Source organism: Gavia stellata, chromosome 22 (genome assembly GCF_030936135.1).
Source record: "Gavia stellata isolate bGavSte3 chromosome 22, bGavSte3.hap2, whole genome shotgun sequence".
Taxonomy (NCBI): Eukaryota; Metazoa; Chordata; class Aves; order Gaviiformes; family Gaviidae; genus Gavia; species Gavia stellata.
The window spans coordinates 10,167,584-10,187,358 of record NC_082615.1 but is presented as its reverse complement, the minus strand read 5'-3'; the positions used below and the strand labels follow the sequence as shown (position 1 = coordinate 10,187,358).

Sequence of the window (19,775 nt, the reverse complement as noted above, 5' to 3'; positions counted from 1 at the left end):
CCCAAACCTTGGCTGAGCTATAGCTCTAGATAAGATAGTGAACTATTTGAAAATCAATACTGTATATTTAACTCTTCACACTAGCTAGTTTGGAGCAATTTGAATTCTGCTCACATATCCCACTAAATGTTGGTTAGTAAATAAATTAACTTTCGCCTCATCACCTCTTGAAGTATCATAAGTTTGAACACTGGTATGAAATAGAGAGTCTGGAAGATGTCGCAGGATTCTTCATGTTTTAATTCGAACTGAAATTGTTAAGGTAAACAGAAGTGAGGAGAATTCACACAGCGAAATTAATTCATGGGGTAGCTGAAGAAACCTGGTAGCTAAGGCCAACATCAATCTGACCCCATGTAAATGTTGTAATCTCATTATTATCTGTCTTCAGAAGCAAGAGCAATTAAGTGAAGGGTAAAAGCAGTGGTAAGGCTGTAATTTATTGCATGATACCATTATTGGGAAAACAACCTTTTGGCAGAGAGAAGTAATTTTTTTGTCTGCTGCAAAATGGGAAATACGAAGAGTAAATAAAATGACCTCCGACACGGTCCGTTTCCTAGGCTAACTGCCTAGTTGGTTGGGTAACTGATAATTTTTGGACATTTGTGTAACATTTGATACCAAACAGCTGGATTTTATGTGCTTGCATATATATTTCCTGCAGGCAGCAGCTCGTCTACGGAACGGTTTAGAGAGATGACAGCAGTGAACGTTTGCCTGCAAAAGCAATACATAGTTTGTAACCGAATGCAGTGTTCTCCCGGAAGGGGCTGCTTATAAACCTGGTCAACACAGGGACGAGGAATTAGAAGGTTTAACACCGGCACGGGCGGCAGAGAAGGGCCCGCGCTGCCGACGGCCTGACGAACCCACCCTCGTCTCCACCGGGGCACTCGTTATTCACGGACGTTTGCCAAGCGAGCGGGAGAGAACACAACCTCGCAGTCCCTGTGCTGCCCACCTACTGTTTCCCCGAGCGGCTCCTCGTTTTGGGGAGGCGTTTCCTTGCGTCCCCTCTTACCCGCTGCCTGAAACTTTGGCAGCGGGCCGCGCGCCTGAGGGACAGGGGCGATTCCTCCCTCCCGGGGCGACCCCCTCAGCCCCGGGCGACCCCCTCAGCCCCGGCCGCTCCCGCCCGGAGCGCCGCAGCCCCGCCCGCCGCACCCGTCCCCTCACGCCCGCCGCGCCCCCTCCGCCCGGCCAGGCCGCGGCCCGCCTCACACCGCCCGCGGCGGGCCCGCGCCCCGCCCCGCCCCTCCGGCCGGCGCTGCGGCGGCTCCGGCAGGCCCGGCCCACCGCGGGGCCCGGATTGGCGGCGCCGGGCAGCCCCGCCGCCTCTCCTCCCCTCTGCTGCCGCCCGGCGCGGCGCTGGTGGCGCGGGCCGGGGGACGCCGGGGCCGCGCCGGGCAGTGCCATGAGCCGCGGTTAAGGTAAGCGAGACAGGGCGGGCCCCGCCGCGCCGCCTCGGCCCGCTCCGGGCAGCGCCCGCGCTCCTCGCCGCACCCGCCGGGGCGGGAAGCGCCGCCGCAGCGCCCGGCGCTGAGGCGCGGGGAGCCCGGGGGGCTCCGCGGGGCTGGGGCAGGGAGGGAGGAAGGAAGGGGAGTCCGGCGGCGGCGGGAGGCGGCGGCGGGCCGGGCCTAGGGCGGGGGGTAGGCGGCTCCCGGGGCGCCCCGAGGGGCGGCCGGGGCCGGGCAGGGGTTGATGGCGGCCGTGAGGGGCCGGCGGGCGCTGCTGTCCCTCCGGCCGCGGTGCCGGCCCCGGGGACCCCGGGGGCTTGGGCGGGTCCTGGGGCTGCGGGGCGGCCGCCTCTGGGCGAGCCGTGCCTGGGCCGGGGCGGAGGGGGCTGGATGCAGGATTTGCTTTTGCTGTTGGTCAGGGTTCGGCGGGATGGAGTTACTTCCCCCTTCCATCCGTGTAACTGAGATAAAGGTTTGGCTGAGCTAGGGTATGCAGTCTGGCAGGAGCACTGCTGAAGTAGAAGTGGTATTTTAAAAACAAGCAGCAGAGGAAACAGCGGTAACGTTTATTCGTGCTGGAGCTGGGGGAGGATTTCCAATTGGCTTTTAGTATCAGAGAGTTTTTCTGTCTCCTAAAATTGTTTCCTTCTTTCTTGTCCTAGGTGTTGGCTCTTCAGTTTCTTTTAATTCTCGGTGTCATTTGTATTTTATCTCTTTATTGCAGTCCAGTGTCTGAATCCGTTCACTGTGTCTCTTCAGCATGTGCTAAAGTTCCTTCCAAATGCCCGTGCTCAACTTCTTGATGATTGTATCTGTCAGCAAATGTCTTAAGGAGCTCCTTTCCATAATGTAGGGGAGTTAAGTATACAGCCGAGTTTAATTTAAACTTTTGTATGTAACTTTCATATTGTAACTGTAAGATAAATTAGCGTAAGGCTTTAGTGCTGTAAGATTATTTTCTGTTAAGATGCTTTGTCATACTCCTCTGTCTTCACACAACTCCTCTTTCAAGATGATCTTGCCTGCATAACTTGGGAAAAACAAGGCAGGCTCACAGTCTCAGAGGCGTATTTTTTTTTTACAAGAAGATGTAGCTTTTTTAAAATTTTAAAATAGCTTCATATTCCTAAACTCTGCATAAAATTCAGGCAGTATGAGTGAGTAGCCTGTTTCAATTTTATCTGAATTGAAAATGTGCTAAATTAGAGGTAAAAGCACTTTAACTTAAGCAAAAGAAAGTAAACTAATGTGTTTGATGTTAGAATTGACTTTTAAAAACTCTGACATGTTCTTTTATGATATATGAGAGGTTACTGTTCTGATTGACTTCAAAACTGATCCAACAAGCTGTTCTGTTGTGGGTGGCATATTATTAATAGTCCAAGTAGGTGCTGAGGTTTGAGGTGGCGTTTCTAAGGCAGGGTTGGGTAAGGCGCGTTCTCTCTTGACCAAAAGACCAAGAAGGTAATTCTGTGCTCAAAGATGTCTTATACTGGACTCTCCTGGGGTATGGTATCCCCTGTGAATTGTATTGGTAAGCTGAGTACTTCTCTTGTGAACGTTGCTTTTGGTCCGTGCAAAGAACTTCTTTACACGACCTGTATTGCTTTTATTTCAGAAAAGAAAATCAGTTAATGAAATCCAAAGTGAAAACTTGAAGGACACAGCCCAGTAAAGTACATATATTAATTGCATACTTCTTTTTGCATGAAAACAACACTTAGTAGTTTCAAACATTAATAGGAAATGCTTAGTTGTTTGTAACTAAAGAACTTCTAAGGCAACTGTATTACAAAGTAAAGAACGTGGAGCAGGAAACCTAGGCAGAATGTGTAATGCCAGTAATTTCCCTGTGTTGTAGCTGTGTAAACAAAGTAATCTGAGAGAAACTTATCTAGTAAAAAAAGGGTAATGTAACTAAAATAACTTTAAAATCATGTAGCTAGAGGACTAAAGATGCATTGTCATAGTCAAACAGCTTCTTAGTTGATAGATTTGGGGGTTGTGCTGCTCTAACCTCACCTTTCTGTGCAAACTCAACCAAATCCGTTAGATGAAATCAGAAGACATCTCTTGTAGCCACCATCCTTATATCGTGTGAGTGTGCAGGTGACCAGTCACAAGCGTGGCAGTGAACATACATAAGGGTATCTTTCGTGTGCTGTTGTTCCTTTGTCCTGTTCTCTGTGTGATATCAAGGACTGCAGCTTTAGCCTGTTTCGGCCCATGAGATAAGTCAATTGTGGTGCTGAGTGTGCAGAGTATAGCTGATACCTGCCCAGCAGCTGAAGAAAAATAAAGCTTCTTTATTAGGATAAATTGTAGGTTTCAAAAGAATGAAGGGGAGGGTAAGTAAATTCTTGTCTTAAACACAGTCTTGGAGCTTGGAAAAGTCCGTCAAATCTCTGGATTTTTATTCTTTTCCTTTGCTAAGCTAGAAATTGTGGCATCAGATGTCCACAGTAAGTAGTAATGTTAATTCAGTGGGCTCCAAAACACTTATCCTTGAATAAAGGCATCATGCTCTAGAAGCCCTTACTGCTCTAAATGAAACAATCAGATGGCAATGTATGTTGGAAAATAAGAGCGTCATGTAGGCTTAGAGATTAGAGAAATGAAGATAAGAGTTAATACTGTGAGCCTTCATGAGTGTGTACTTGGTATTAGAAAAGATGTAATGTGTTCAGAGTAGAAATCAACTCAGGAAGTGCGTAAGGATGCCACATGTGCCCAATAAAGGGGATGAACAATGATTTTACTTACTCTAGGTAATGTAAAGTGGACACTAGAAAGGATGTGTTGTGTTTTCAAGGGGGAGGATGGTAGAACAGTGAAATAATGAGAGAACAATACCATGTGTCAGGACTGCTGAAGAGTGCAGCACTTAAGGGACAAATGAGGGAGTGAAGTAAGGCAGCGTTGGCTTTGTGTCTGCTAGATACTGAGAGACCTGTTCAAAGAAAAGCCTCCATACAAAGTTGTCTAAACTTTGATATACTGTCTCGCATTGATGGCCCAAGATCTCTGGCGGTCAGAACGAGACTTGCAATGCTGCTTGCAACTGACCTTATTCCTGCTGTTGTCTGCTTGATATAAGGCTAGAAGTTGACCCTGTTTTGAGCAAGAGGTTGGACCAGACTAGCTCCAGAGTTCTCTTTCCACATAAATTATGTTGTGTTCTACAACAGTTATAGAGGAGAAATGACAAGCATAAAAGTAACTCCCAAGCTACTTGTAGGGCAACATATTTGTCAGATTTTAAAATTCCAGGTAATAAGCAAATAAGTTGTTTATTGTATTTAATCTTTCACTTACGTTTCTGGGGAAAACAATTTATTTGCACTGGCATGTGACATCTAGGAACCCTGTTCATGAAACACACTTCATTTTCCAAGGTGCTGTGCAATGATTGGAAAAGATGCTTTCTTCTCTCAAGAGCTTGTATTTCAAGAGACAACAGATGACTAAACTGAGGAAACAGTGAGACAATATGAACAGGCAATGATTTCAGCTCATTAGTAATACAACTATTAAGCTATTTTAAGGCATCATGACAAAGGAGAGACTTAAAAGAGAATTTGTTGGAGAGCAGTTTAGTAGCTGTGTTGATTTTTATTAGACTTGATTCCTGCAGTCTAAGTCTCTTCTCCACTACTTTTTGTGTGCAGAAAAAACTTTAATTCCAACTGCCTTTTTTATTATGAGTGTTTTTCAGCTATTTTAACCTCTTACTGAGTTTTACAAAGCTAAGTTCATGTGAAGGCTTGCTCCCACTGAGTTGTCTCTTCTTTCTTGCCCTGTGACAACACCTGCAGCTCTCATGGCTATAGCTCATAGCTTTGTGTAGCTCACCAAAGTTTTGTTAAGTTCAGAAAACACAGTTTGCAGTTTTATATGAAAATTACCACATTCACAACGTGATGTAGTGCAAAAGAAGTCTTCATATAAAAAGAAGCAGTACTTCAGCAGAATTAGTTCACATAAGTATGTTATTCATAAGATAGCATTAGCCTTCATTATGTGTGAGACCTTGGCATAGGTGTTTGTGTCTGTTGTCTAAGTGTTTTCTATTGTTGCTTCATGCCTCTATTGCTCAGGTCTGTAGGGGAGGCAGCATCTTCGTTAGGCTTACTGGAAAAGGACATGGAATACAGAAATGAGCTTGTATTTGCAAAATCTTTTTCTTATTGCAGACTGGAATGGAAACTGCAAATTTGAAGATACATGCAATCTGGGAACAATTTTTCTAAATTCAGCTGAGTAACACAATCATAGATAGCTTGAGGAAAAGGAGTATTTAACATTTAGGGACCGAAGGCAAAACTGCAAAGTACAGTGTTGTCTGTCCCTCAGAAATCTCTCTAGTGTAAGAGCAAGATGTAAAGCCTTCAGAGGCACTACGGTGAATAGTGAAAGCTTTAGGATTATCGGTTAGTATTCCCTATTCTGTGTTTATTCCTTCAGTGCACTGATGCATACTGTTATAGTATGTGTAAAGCTGTTGTTGACTGCTGATTTTAAAAAAAAAAAAAAAAAAAAAAAAAAAAAGTGGACCACTTTTTCATTATTTTAGAGGATTGTGGTAAATGATCCACAAAGTAAAGGGTTTGGGGTTTTTTTTGTACTACAAGTGGTTGAATTCAGCTTCTTTTCTGGATGTGTGGGACAGAATCCCAATTATTGTGTCAAAAATATGACCCACTGTTCTTGTCAGAATTGTGAATTATCTGTTCTTGGACAGTTCAACATTTTTAAGCTTCTGTTAACATGGCAAGCCCAGAAGTTTGAAGGCAGAAAGTTAATAATTACTGGTCAAGATCCCATTCCTGCCTAAGGCAACAAAACATGAAGATTGCACATGGGCTGGGAACATTTAACTTCACCCAACGGCCTTAGCCTCTGTGCGCGTGTTCACTCCGGAGCGTTGTGAGGTCTGAGATTTAACCACCTGCAGAGTTAGCACTTAAGTATCGACTCCTTCAGGAGAGCTGGAAGTGAATGGAGTTGCTTGGATTTGGGCCAAGCTTTGCATAGTATAAGTCTGAAAGTACCTACTTAATTGGCAAATGAAATTTTAAGTCTTTTGAGGTAATATTTAGGTTCTTTCACACAAGTCCTTTACTGGAGTAATTTTGCACTGGAGGCTGCCATATCCTAACTTAGTTTTCATGAGTTTTGAGTATGCTTACAGAGCAAAATCCCCTCTCTTACGGCAAGCATAGTGACAATATGCCCAACGTAGTGTAAGACTTCCAGTTCTGTAGTGCAGATATTTGCCTGTATCTGTTGTTCCTGTGCTACCTGCCTTTGTAGTTTCTTGCTGTGGAGCAAGGCTGTTAGAGTAATGAGTTGGTTTGGTATCCCTTTTTAAGACCTGATTAACAGATGCATCACCATTTCCTTTAATGGAGTCCATGATGACCAGTATCTCTGGAAAATAAAAAGCAAGTGCCTTAAGTTGAAACTGCTCAATTAAGGCATCTGAGAAGAGTTGCTTAAAAACTTTCTGTGTTAGCCAAGGCCATTCCTGCTGCTGTTGGAAATCCTTGGAGATAGGAAGCAGAGGAGCAAGCTTTGACAACAGAGTAGGTTAGAGTGGCTGAAATATCTCAAGTGTGCAGTAGTCCCTGTAAGGTTTGCAGGTTTTTTTTCTTCCTGCTTCACCCCCTGTGAGGACGGGAGTTCTAAGGTGTCAGGCTATTTACCAGTCATCTTTATTCTTTGGGTACTCAGAACTATTGTCTCTGAAGCTGATTGTTAGTGTCTTTGGAGAGGCATGAGAATATAATGGTAAAAAAAGGTATAATCTCTGATCTTGCCTATCTTGCCTTCTTGCTCCTCAAAATTCCTAGCTCTCTGTTCATTGTCTTTCTGTCCAATGTATTTTAACTCTCTCCTTTCCGAACAGCAAGGTGTGTTACTCTGCTGTGCAAAGTCCAAATCAATACTTAGCACAGTGGTTAAGTTAGTGTTCTAAAAGACAGGACAACTGATGGACAAAGGATAACAGAAGATCAATAAAACATAGTAAACAGTGGTGTTTTCCCATAAAGGCCAGGAGGGTAGCGCAAATGAATCGTTGTATGAACTGGGCTTTAATATTCATTACCTAGTGTCTCTGTGGTTTATAAACTGTTATGCTCTCTGACCCCACTGGTGTTGGATGACAGGAACATTGCAGAAGAATGTCCCTTAGTGCTGGTGAACGTATTGCATGTCCTGGACCACTTATCCTGTCAATGCAGGACTGTTATCCTGAAGCTGTGAGAAGATGGGATGGTCAAGCTTAAAAGAGGATCTCTTAAAAGAGTATGAGAATGCATATTCAGGAATTGGGGTGGTCTTCTAAAATATGTGTTTGAGTCTGAAAAATTGTTATACTGGGTTTTAGTAGCTTATGCAGAGGACTGAGAGCTGTAAGACTCTAGATCCTACTCTGGATTTGATGTGTTTTATTTAAATTGTCCTTTAATTGTAAAATAGGACTGCAAAAATATAAGCACAAACTAAGCTACTATCTCATTTGATACTGGGAATTTCAAAGCAGATGACAGAGGGCTGAAATGTAGATGCAGCCTGTCGTGAGCTGCAATGAACTTCTGATCTGAAATTAAATAAAGAGCTGCAAAAATAATTTTGTTTCACTGGAAGTCAGGAGAGGAAATAAAAATGTCTGTTTTATGAGCGCAGACAGGCTCAAAGAATAAGGCTACTCTGAGAGGAAGGGAGAGAGTTGTGCTCGCACACTTGTGATTGCGGTAGCTTGATTAGGAAATACTGCTTAACATGTGATACTAAAAGCAGACAGTGAAAGCTGTTGTCTAAGCTTGGCACTCTCTGTGTCATAGCTTGTAGTTGCAGTATGCTGTGTTACCTTCTCTTTTGAAACTTCTGAATATTGAGAACCTGCCTGCACAGGGCTCTGCCAGTTTTCCGAGAGCATCCTCTAGCCGAGGTGGGGAACAGTAATCTCACAGCCGAGTCGCAGAATTCCCATAGCATTCCCATACACCCTGCTCCCTGCCCGCCGGTCACCTCCCACCTCTTGTTCCTATCTCCCTGCCCAAAGCACCCAATGCAAGGTGAAGATTTCTGCTCTGGTTGTCTTCCAAGCTGGGTATTTCCATTCTGCTTGCTTAATATGTATCTGTCATTTGCGTTGCCTGGAGGGGCTTCACTTTCTTTCCTAATACTCTTGTGTAATGTTTGGGGTTGAAGGCATAAATAAATTTATTTTGGTGGTAAATGGAAGTGATCCATGCCTTCCTTCTCTTGTTTGTAACTGCTGTGAAGTTTGATAAGGCTTATCTCTGTAAGACCTTCTCAGTAGCAGTTCTTTTTGTCTAATCACTTTCACACTTCTTCCTTTTCAACTTGACTTGAAGTATTAAACAAATGAATCAGGAGAAGGGGGAAGAAGTAAGGGGGAGATAATCCTAAATGTCTGTCAACTCAAAAATGTGCTAGTTAATAAAGGCTTTGCCAGATCTTTAATAAACCTTCTGAGCAAATGTGTGACAACTTTACAAAAGTATCTTTATGAAAAAAAAAATTCCTACTATTCTATTTATCTGTTATTTTAGTGAATAACAAGAAATGTGGATGGAGAAAGGGCCAGCTGTGCATGCAAACTATCTCCTATTTTGTAATTCCAGTTATCATTCCCTTTATGACAACAGGCCAAGTTTTCCAAGATGCTTTAACACTGTCTAGAGGTTACAGGCAAGCTGAAGATCCATGCCTAACAGCTGTAGAAAACTGAGTGTCTGAAAAGATTAATTTAGAGGTAAATATTTGGTTGTATGGATCTCCATTTCTTTTGTTGTGCACCTTTGAGATGTGAATTGGTTAATTCTTTTTGAGTGTTGAACGAATTTTATGAACCCTTGTTTTTCTGATGAGTTGGGACAACTCTTCAGTTTAATTTTTATTGGCCAGATTTTAAAAATTCTAGCTAGATATTTATTCTTTCTATCAAGCTAAAATGTCACAATTTAAATGATAAAAATTAGTAAATCACTGTGCTGCACCATGAGTGTTGTTTTAGTACTTTACTTTCCCAATATATATTTTTTTAAAAATCTGCTTCTTTCATCCAGATGCCCTAAGCAGTGTATTTACCAATGAAAACTGCTATGGGATGACTGTCCTGCAAATTTCTTTCTAGTCACAAAATAGGTATGGTGTGAACAGTGGCTTTTCAGGCTTCCTCCTCCAATACCCCAAGCCAAATAAATGCTGATTTGCATGATCCGTTCAGATCTCAGACTATTAAAGAATGCATTGTCTGCTATGATCACACTTCTGCCTCCTTCATGGAGTTCAGGAGAACATTTGAGGGGGTGTCGAGGTGGTTCCATGGTTTAATGGAGAGGAGTTTGTCTCGCAGTGTGGTGATGAATGCGAGTTGAAAAGATTTCCATCCAATGTCTAGATTTCCACTTGTACTGTTTTTTTCAGTTTCCTCTAAAGCCTGAATTATATATAGCATGGGAGAGGTAGCTCCTTAGGGATGGGTGCAGCTTCCTCACGCTTCAGTCATCACTGTTCTGTCACCTTATCCTGGAAGACAACTGGAGCTGCCACCCATGCTTGGCTTCTCTGACTTGACCTCTCTCAGCAATTAAAAGCCTTAAACAGCCACACCCCTGATGTATAGTGATGTATGAGGAAGTGAGTGTATATATACTCACAAACTTTTTAGCAGTGTATGTAATTTAGAGCTTGTATAGCTGCTTGACTCTATTTGATAAACAAATGTGTGGTGGATTTGTTAGGCATGTATATAAGAACATTGCTGTATGTCTGAAATTAGAATTGCCTGCATAATACTGTAATTGAACAAGGCAGAATGTGGCTCAAAGACACTTATTTCCCTTTGTCCTTTTGAATCCATCTGGTAGTTTTTGCTGTTCTTTTATCTCCCAGCAAATCAAGACCTTAAAACTGATGACCTAAAATTCATTTCCTTGAAGCTACTTTAATGACACTTCTCTTTCTGTGCATGTGTGTGTGCAAAATGTAACCCACATACAGTGGAGTGCTTTCAATCTTATCTATTTTATCAAGTAGCTGAGACTATAGACATTATTTCTGTCTGCAATAGTAGAAACTTTTACAGTGTTGAAGGCCTTTGCTGGACAAACATAACACTGGTAATACCTGGTTATTGAATAGCAAATATCATAGGATGAGAAAGGGAAGATTTTAGCCCTTTTTTAGAGGGACGTAACTGCAAAGGAGAATGGCAGTAGAGACCTTGCATGAATACTACTTGAGTTTAAAGTAGAACTGGTGTGGTTCTTAAAAAAATTTTTTTTAAATGAATTTTTAAGCTCTTTTCCTCATCTTGCACTATGAATTCAGCAGGCAACCGGGGAACAGGGGTATGTATTGCCACAAGGCACTCCCCTTCTGAACTTTTCATTTTCAGCCTGTGGGGTTGTCAGATGGGATTTGTGGAGACAACTGCGTTGATTAACATTTGCAAACGTGAGGTCTGCCTGCGTGTCTTACAGCTCTGTATGTAGCTGATCAGAATTTAGTATGTGCATCTCTGAAATAGAGAGGCCTGGAGGAACGATTTAATTTACAGATGTTGTCCCATCATCCTACTCTACCTGAGGTCTACTTGCCACTAAGATAAGGAGCTGTGTGTGTCTGCATGCCATATGAGTGAATTATACCTTATAGGAACAACTAACTGCTTGCTGAGCTGAGAGAGACCAAGTAACGGCTGTCTGTGTTGCTTCCTGCATTACTGATCTTTGGAAACTACTTTTCACCAGAGGCCGTGAGAACAGTTTTCAAGGAGTGAAAACTTTATAAAACTGTTAACTAACTTAAACCTTCTAGAGATTTTTGTTTGGTTAGTTGGTTTGTTTTAAATTTGTGGCCTGATTCACACAGTGAAAGACCGTGTTGGGGTAGATCTGTGCTGCTGAAAAAAAAGGAGAGGAGAACACTGTTTGTGCTCTTCCCAATCTTACTTTGTTTACTTTTTAAAGAGTATTCACGTGACAAGTTATCTTTCTAGGCGTGTTAACAGTACCCACATTCTGAGGGAGAAAAACAGAGTAGGAAGGATCCTCTCATATTCTTGTTGCTTAGGGGTGTGAACAAAAGGGCTTTAAGGTGTGTAAGGACCTCACTTTGTGTCATCACAGCATACTGGTTTTCTTTTTCGCTATGGGAAATATGGTGCCTTTATATCTACTTTTTTGTAAAATAATCCTGTTAATTCAGCGAAGTTGGTTTTCTTTCATGTATCTACCTGCCATAGTTTCTTAGCAATTAGGATTAAAAAAATATGTTGTGGGAGGTGCTCATCACTTTCTGACTCAGTTGATTTCAGTAACAGTCAAGCCTGTAAAGCAGATGTTAAGGTCAGGCAATCTGTAATTGACCTATCATATGTTGCAATTAAAATGTGTCACAGCTTTTTAGAAATAGGAGTTACCTCAATCTCTCCTGGGGGAAAAAAAAGAGCAAACCACCAGAAAGCTTTAATATATTGAACTGATCCATTAACTATTGCTCTCTTCTGTGTCTAATGCAAGAAATGGAGGGGAATGCAAATCAAACTAGTGGCTTTGATTTTGGTAGCCTGTTTTTGGCAGGGACCTCTTTTCATGTTCTGGATAACAAAGTCCAGGGAAGATTCTTGCCAACATCTGTCAATAAGTTTACACCTTGAAACGTTAAGAGTTATAAATACTATGTGAAAAATAAGAAAACACATATTTAAATGAGAACACATGTGGATGCTTTTGCCACATACTTCTACTTCTTCTGCCTTCATATGTTGTGGATTTTGTAAAAATATTTGAATGTACTGTAATAGAATGACTAGGAATTTTATGGTTGCTTCAGCCCTGCGTACTTGAGTGGGGTTTTTGTGTGTCTCTATCTCTCTCATAGTCCAGTATTGCTTAAACCACTCTTTAATGCAGAATTAATCTTTGAGAGACTGCTGAAATGTCTATGACAGTTGCAAGGCTCTAGAAGCTTTTTGACAAGCTGAAAAAAAAACCAAGACCCCTTATGTCTTCATAGTTATTTGGGAAGCCGGGAAAGTCTGGGTTGTCTGTCCTAATGTTTTTAACAGAGCCTCACTGAATATCTTTGCTTGTTGAGGTTTGACAGTGTTTCTGTGTTGTGTGTTTGGTTTTGCAGGTTTTTTTGATAAGCAAAAACTTTGTCTTTTAGCATGGGAAAAATGCAGGTTGTGAGGGGCCATCTAGGTTCCATTTCAGTCTTGGGAAAATTTTGATATCTTGGATGTTCTCCTGTTCTCATCACTCTGCACTGCATTCTCCACTTGGAAAGCTACAATGCTGCTGAACTTTTGCATTTTAGTTTCTAGGTATTTGAGTTGAATATAAATCTGAATGAAATGAGAGGAATGTTGCCTTAAGCAGAGAGACATGTCTGGTACTCGCCAATTCTGAGCTTGACATTTTGTTTTCCTGCTATTCTTAGGACAAGGTTTCTTCAGAGTTGACTTTACATTTTGTTAACCTTCTACGGATCCTTCTATGAATTAGAAGTTCAAGGAATTTAAAACATAGAAGCTGTTAGTAGTAGTTTATGATCTCTGCACACTTCTTGCTACAGTAAGATGTGTTGTGTGATTCTTCAGCTGCTTTAACTTGGTTCTTAGTCTTTGCTATTACCGTTTTAAGAAGTTAGTGAATCTGTATGATCTTATTTGTTCAAAGTGCTGTGTGAACACTACTTTTCAGTGAGGTAAGTTAAAGCAAAATTTTTCTCACCCTCCTAGTAATATTGAAGCTCAAAATAATATGATTACCTGCTCAGGACTTTCAGAGAAGTCTGGAAATCTAGTCCACAAGCATTTCCATCCAAAATCAGATCATGAAGAGCTTTTTTGTTCATGTGCTGCTAATTTATGTTTCTTGCCTTTGCAGTTTCCAGGTAGCATGAAATGCTGGTAATGCCTTTCTCCATTAATTTTTCATGGACTCCAGTGACACACAAGACCACTCAATGAATGGCATAGAGCTATTGGAAAGACTGCCTCTCTAAGTGCTAGGAACATTTTTTTTTTTTTTAAGAAAACTTGCAGAACAGTCTGACTTTTGGGTTGAATTACTTTTGAATTACTTCTGTCCCACTGCTTCTCAAACTCGATTGCAACTCTGAAAAGACTTGCATGTTATCAAGTCCTATTTATTGGCCCTTTCCTAAGCTTTTCTGTCCTTTGGACCCTCTGGGGATTATGCTTGCAAAAACTTCTGAGCAATTCTGTTGTGTTCTATCTGGAATGTTTTTTCTGCATTTATCAAAGACACTTTTTGCTTTCATTAGGTAGATGAGATGCAAGGAAGTAAGCAAATGTAATCAACATGCCCTCTAACAGTAGTTCCCTATTTTAGTAGCTGTAGCTTTCTATGTATCTTCAGGTACCTTAGGTTAATTAATTTTCACGTGTTACGCATAATTACCTTTCTAGTTAGGTATGAATACTTTTTTATTTGTATTAAATGCAGATGTAGCCCTCCTCCTTCCCATAGACAATTTAAGCTTTCTGAAAGTAGCCTTGCTTTGATTAGTTGTTCTTGTTTTGTTTTGTTGCCAACTGCCTGGGGATCCGAAAGTTGAAAAAGTACCACCAGAGCTGGAGGATGAGAAAGGTCAGATAATTCTCGGATAATGACTGCATTGTGCCTGGGGCATGCCAAGGTCCTAGGCATGTGAAGTCATCTACATTTCTATGGGGAGTTCTGTGTTTCTTGCACTTCTCACAGGGTCTAGAGTGGTTGCAAAGCCAACAGCAATGACCTGGCTTCAGCTGCTTCTGGCTGAAGTTACCTTGGTAAAAACCCAACAGACGTCAGTGTAAGTGGTAACCTTCTGACAGCAACATAGGCATTAATTTTAGCTGAAACATACTGACCCATCCATTCCCAATACGCGTGCAAAGACACATTGACAGATGCGTGGCAATGAAGGATGGCAAAAAGTCCTGCTGACACTTGCATATGTGAAGTTGTGAGGACATCGCTGGTAGAGAAGAGGGCTCATCGAGTGCGTGCAGTGTTGCAAAGATACTCCACTTGTTTACGTTGGGCTGTGAGAGTGGAAAGATTCCCCCTCACCTGCCCATGCCTTTTTCCTGCTCTGCCATTGTGTCTTCCTGCAATATGGTTAGACAGTAAAACACATAAATGTGGCATCACTGGTCCATCATGGTTCTGTAGCTCCTTTTTTTTTTTTTTAAGAGTTATTACCTTGCTGCTTAGGGATATGTGTTTGGTCCAAACCTAAATACTTTTAAGTATTAGATGCTTTAGTCCTGTTTAGTTAAACCAGAGAGTGTCCCCTTCTCTAATTTTGAAAACATCTCTGAAAAATAAACCATGGTTGCGTACTACGTTTTGTCCTGTCAGGTAAAAAAGCCTTAAAGCACTAGTTCTGCCTTTCATGCTAATCCTCTGCAAAATTTGAAATTAAAATGAAGAGTGTACATATGAAATAAGATTTGACAAATCATTAAAAATCCATTGAAAAAGCTCCACCTCTTTAAATAGCTATGGGGTATGGTTTGTAAATCTGTAGATTCCGTTCCTTTTTAATCATCTTTCGTAACTACATTTTACAAGGGGACCTAGAGTTCGAATTATTAATTGGTGCTGTTCATCTGTGTATCTGTGTTTAGCTTCAGGTGGACAAGCATATTTATTTTTAATATATTTTCTGCTGTTTTCAAATGAAGGTGTATGATGGTTGTTTTAACTTCCACAGTTGCTGTGAATATTGACTGATATTTTTTTTTTGTTAGTGAAATGAACATAAATGTAAAAAAAAAAAAAAAAAAAAAGTCCTTGAATGCTCACTTGTTACCTGTAAGCAGTTTTACCTATTGATGTGCATTTGAATTGCTGGGAAAAATGAGCCTGTAATACAATTCTGATAAGCCCTTTTAAATTTGGGATTCAAGGCAGTTTATTTTACTTCATTTTGGAAATATGCTTTTCCATAAGTCACTCAGTCAAAATTTCCCGTAAAGATTTTATGGTGACCTTTCATTTAATCAGTGATGCAGACAGCATTTTCAACTGTGGAATAATCTGTAGAGGTTTTAGATAATCTTTCATCAGATTAATGAGGAGTTGATTTTTTTTTTCTTTCCACTGAGATAAGAGGGAGAGTGTTACAATGCTGCATAGTTTTATACTCTACCTCACCATTTACCATCTCAACAGGATGTAATTTTTTATGTGTAAGTTTTCGATGTTTTATTTCTGTAATAATAAAACATTTTCTGTCAAGATGCAGAAGTTCTGCAGCACCAGCAAATTCTGATTTAGTCTCTCCTCCCTTTTAGGAGAGAACAAATGCAGCAGTTCTATATTTATTGCTCAGGTTGCTGACGGACCAGTGGTTTTTTACTCCCCTTTGGCTTGTCACAGTGACTCTGAAGAGAGTGCTTCAGCCAGGTAGCATAGCAGTTTTAAAGGAGAAAAGTGGAAAAAGCTGGCTTTAGACTGTGACAGAAGTTTGCCTCTCTCTCTCTGCCTGTGAGCATGCTCTGGTTTTAATGCATGCATTTCTAAATCCCTTACTGCAGGAGTTTCAGATCTAGGCCTGTAAACCTTTGTTTTTCTGGGGCATTTCTCTTCTCACTCATGACCAAATTATTTTTTGGGGTAATTCTGATGCCAGCACTTAGTTACCTGGAAAAATAAGTATTTGAAGGTACTTTTTAAAGACAGCAATATATGATATAGGAAATGACTAAATCTCCAAAACCTGTGATAGAGCAGGAGAGGGGGGATTTGATTGTGGTTTTGTTATTATTTTGTTTTGTTCTGTTGAGGGAATTAGGGAACTAGTAAAAGATCCCTTTGAACTGTTTAATGCTGAGTATTTTGGAAGGAAAAGATGCTACTTGTTGCTTGCATTTATGAATGATAAATGAAAATAAAGTAGTTCATAGGAGGAGACTATGTGAATGGAGAAAGTATGATGTGCTAGAATTTTTATTTGTTCTTGTTGTGCCAGCTGGGAGTAAACATTCCTTAACAAAATTACACTCTGGTGCAGTTTGAATTTGCTGCAAAGAGCAGAGGAATATGTTATTGAAAGTGTGTGAGTAATCTGGAAAAAACCCCAAAAACTGGTTTATGAGTTGACTATATGGTAAAAGCAACTTTTTGCTATTACAACAGTTCTTTTCGCAGTGCTTTACTAACATGTATAATACTCAGAGTATTGAGGAGCTTGACCAGTAGTATTGCAATTGGTTGGGCAACAAACATTAGTAGAGGCTGTGTTGAAATAGAGCTCTTGAAGAGCTGCACATTAAGAAGCGGTTTCTGGGCTCAACTTGTAGCTAACATTACCAACTCACTCCATACCTCTTCCAGCTTCTCCTTTGAATTTCAGAGAAGCAGTTCTGTTGCAAAATAGAATTTGACCTGTAGCGATTGGAAAGTGCTACACTGGCATGACGGCAAGGCAGCAACCTCTGTCTAGGCATGTCATCAGGTTTGTTGAACTGCAGAAGTCCTTCTCGCCTCAGTGTTGACAGGCTTCAGCTCACAGCCCTGGCAGCTTGGAATCGCTGTGCTAACTCCCGGAGTCATGTTTTGCTAGCTAGTTTTTTGTCTCACACTTTAGTAGATTTGCTGCTGCTCTGCTCTTAATCTAGTGCTGATGCAGGTTGCTTCCTTGGAATCGAGTCCTTTCGGAACCATGCCTTCCCTCTGGGACCCAGCAGAGCACAGGCATCGTTCCGTGAACGTGGCCTTCAGGTTACGGGCCAGAGAGACGAGGAGCCTGGGAGTCTCTGCTGTCCCGCAGCTGCGATTCATTCTCTTTGCAGAAAGCTCATAATGTTTCTGTGTTTCTATATGTTCTTGTTTTAAAAAGAATAAATATTGCAATATGTAGCAAAATAAAGTGACTCTTCTCCACCCACTGTTTACTGTTCTTCTATGAGTTGTTGCATGTTTTGTGGTAAGCTTTAACTTCTTTTATTTCTTCTGTTAGGGGAGATGTTTAATTTCTTATAAATATTGCTTCGCTTCAGTCTTCAGAAGACTTCTTCATATTAAATATGAAGAAGTTAAATTTTTCTGAGTTTCTGGACAACCTTTAACTACTTACCTTTTTGTGTTTGTCAAAATTAAACTGTAGTGCAGCTTTAGGAATTTTTTGGTGTGAGTGATGTGTCATGGAAGGAGAATAGGAAAGAATAATAATTAATCTTTTATTGGTGAAGGCAGAGAAACTAATGTAGTAGCTGACCTTTCTTAGGTCTTTGGGGAAAATGTTAATATAGAATAGACTCTCTTAGCTAACATGAAACAATTTTTATTTGATTATTTTTGCAGCATTGTAAATACAAGCTTGTATTAAGGACCTTATTAGCAGTGCCTGTCTTAAAAAAAAAAAAATTCCAGTAATTTTGAAGTCTCCTTATTTGCCACTGCAATTTTACTTGACCTTTCTGTCCTAGACTTGAGTAAACAACCCCTCTTGTCTCTTAGGTTTATAGTTTTCATTAGAAGTATCATCTCATTGACAATACTTTAAAATCTTGCTTAGAATCTTTCATTTAAGTATTGTGAAGCGTACCTAAACACTGGTTATTTAACTTGGATTATTCTTACCTTAAAAGCATTTGCACAAAAATATAATTTTTTTATTACTATTTTGTAAGGCTCAGAAAGAACTCCTGATGGAGGTATTTTAGCTGTTAACCAGCTTAGTTGTGATAACCTGGTTGACCTCTCTCAGTGGTATGTGCTGTGGAAAGTCTGTGTGTGTATGTTATAGTCCATAGTGGGTGGCATCATCTACTTTGGCTGTGATCCTAGTGTTGACTTCTGGACATTGGACTACATTCTTTTAATAGTACTTGATATAAAATTCTTCATTTCTGTGCTTAGATTTAAAACAGGTTTTATTGGGTTTTTGTTCCTCTCTTTTTTCCCCCCCTCTGTTTCTCAAATCCAGTTGCATGAACTTGAAAGGTAAAGCAAAACTTCCTTCTTACTCCTGTGGGAAAGTGAGTGTTTTCAGGCTGGGTAACTAGATCCCTGACACAAAGATTTCATGGGGCGATTGTGTGATGGTAATTACCAGCCCTTTCTCTGTAGTTCATTTAAAAGTAATGACTAGTGGATGTAAAAGGAATAATAGGTGTTAACCATGGAATACATTAACTTGTGGAGGTGCCAGGGGAGTTTAATTTGTTGTAATCAGAAATTTGCATGGGGATAGGAAAGGATGTTGAAATTTGTTTTTTGTATCCTGTTTTTTCTGGTATAAATATGCTGAATGAGATTAAATTTACATGACAGATAATGTCCCAGTAGCTGTGATCTCTGCTTCAGTGAGATCATTCTGGGCTAAATTCATGGGAATTGGTTTTCTAGACTACTTCTAAGGGAAAGTGGTAACATTTTGGAGATGTAAACTTCTGATGATTTAAAACATTGCTTAAATAAAGAGTATAACTGGTAAGGATAACTAATACCGTGCTTTGTTTTGAAGGACCTGAAATGAAGACTTCTGGCTCTTAACAGAAGGAATTTTGTCTGATGCTGAGAGCTCTGCTATTTATTTTAAATAGTAAGAATAGCAACAGTCCTCCTGTATCTCTCAGTGTTGGAAGGAAGATACTGGCTGAGTCTCTAGTAAATCAAGTGGAGTCTATAATTTCTGAGAGCAGATATGAATTTCAGATCACATTGGCTTGTGCAGGTATTCCCAAACTGGGAAGGATTTAGCCTGGTTTGGGAACAATGGCTTAATGCATTAGGGTGGTCCTGTCTATGTTGATGTAAGATCTTCTGTAGCTCTTCTGTCACACCACATACATGTTGCAAAGATATAGTCTAAAATGAATACAAAACTTCTTCCTACCAAATGGAGGATAGGTTTAGAGTATGAATCATATATCTGTCTTCAGTCTGACACTTGGAAATGACTGTCGAGTAACCCAAAATAATAATGAGCCCCATTAGTCCTAAAGAAGTACTATTTTCCCCAGTCTAGGTGATGGCAGTTTGCCAAAGCAGGAGGTGTCTGTTGAAAGAGTGATGGCACAGAAGGATTATTGGGGAAAGCAGAGATGTAACCAGTTAGAAACATCTTTCCCTTTGAACAGTGATGGCAGTCTGCATGAAGTCAAGTTGTGGCATTATCAATAATCAAATTAGTGGCTTCCTGAATAGCATTTAGGGCTTGTTCTTCTGATGCAACTGACAGATAACAGGGAAAGTATTACAATGCTTTTTAATAACCCGTAAGACTTTTTCTTTACTTAGCAGGAAAGGAATT

At 40.7% G+C, this 19,775-nt stretch overlaps 1 protein-coding gene across 2 annotated transcripts in view; it reads left to right on the top strand.

Moving 5' to 3' along the window:
• The first annotated feature begins 1,402 nt into the window (after positions 1-1,402).
• The window catches only part of TEX2 (testis expressed 2), a 56,124-nt gene continuing 37,751 nt past the window's right edge, over positions 1,403-19,775 (top strand). For both annotated transcript variants that reach the window (XM_059828190.1, XM_059828189.1), the window contains exon 1: positions 1,403-1,433. The gene's annotated coding sequence lies outside the window, so the exon portion shown is untranslated. The remainder of the gene's footprint in view (positions 1,434-19,775) is intronic.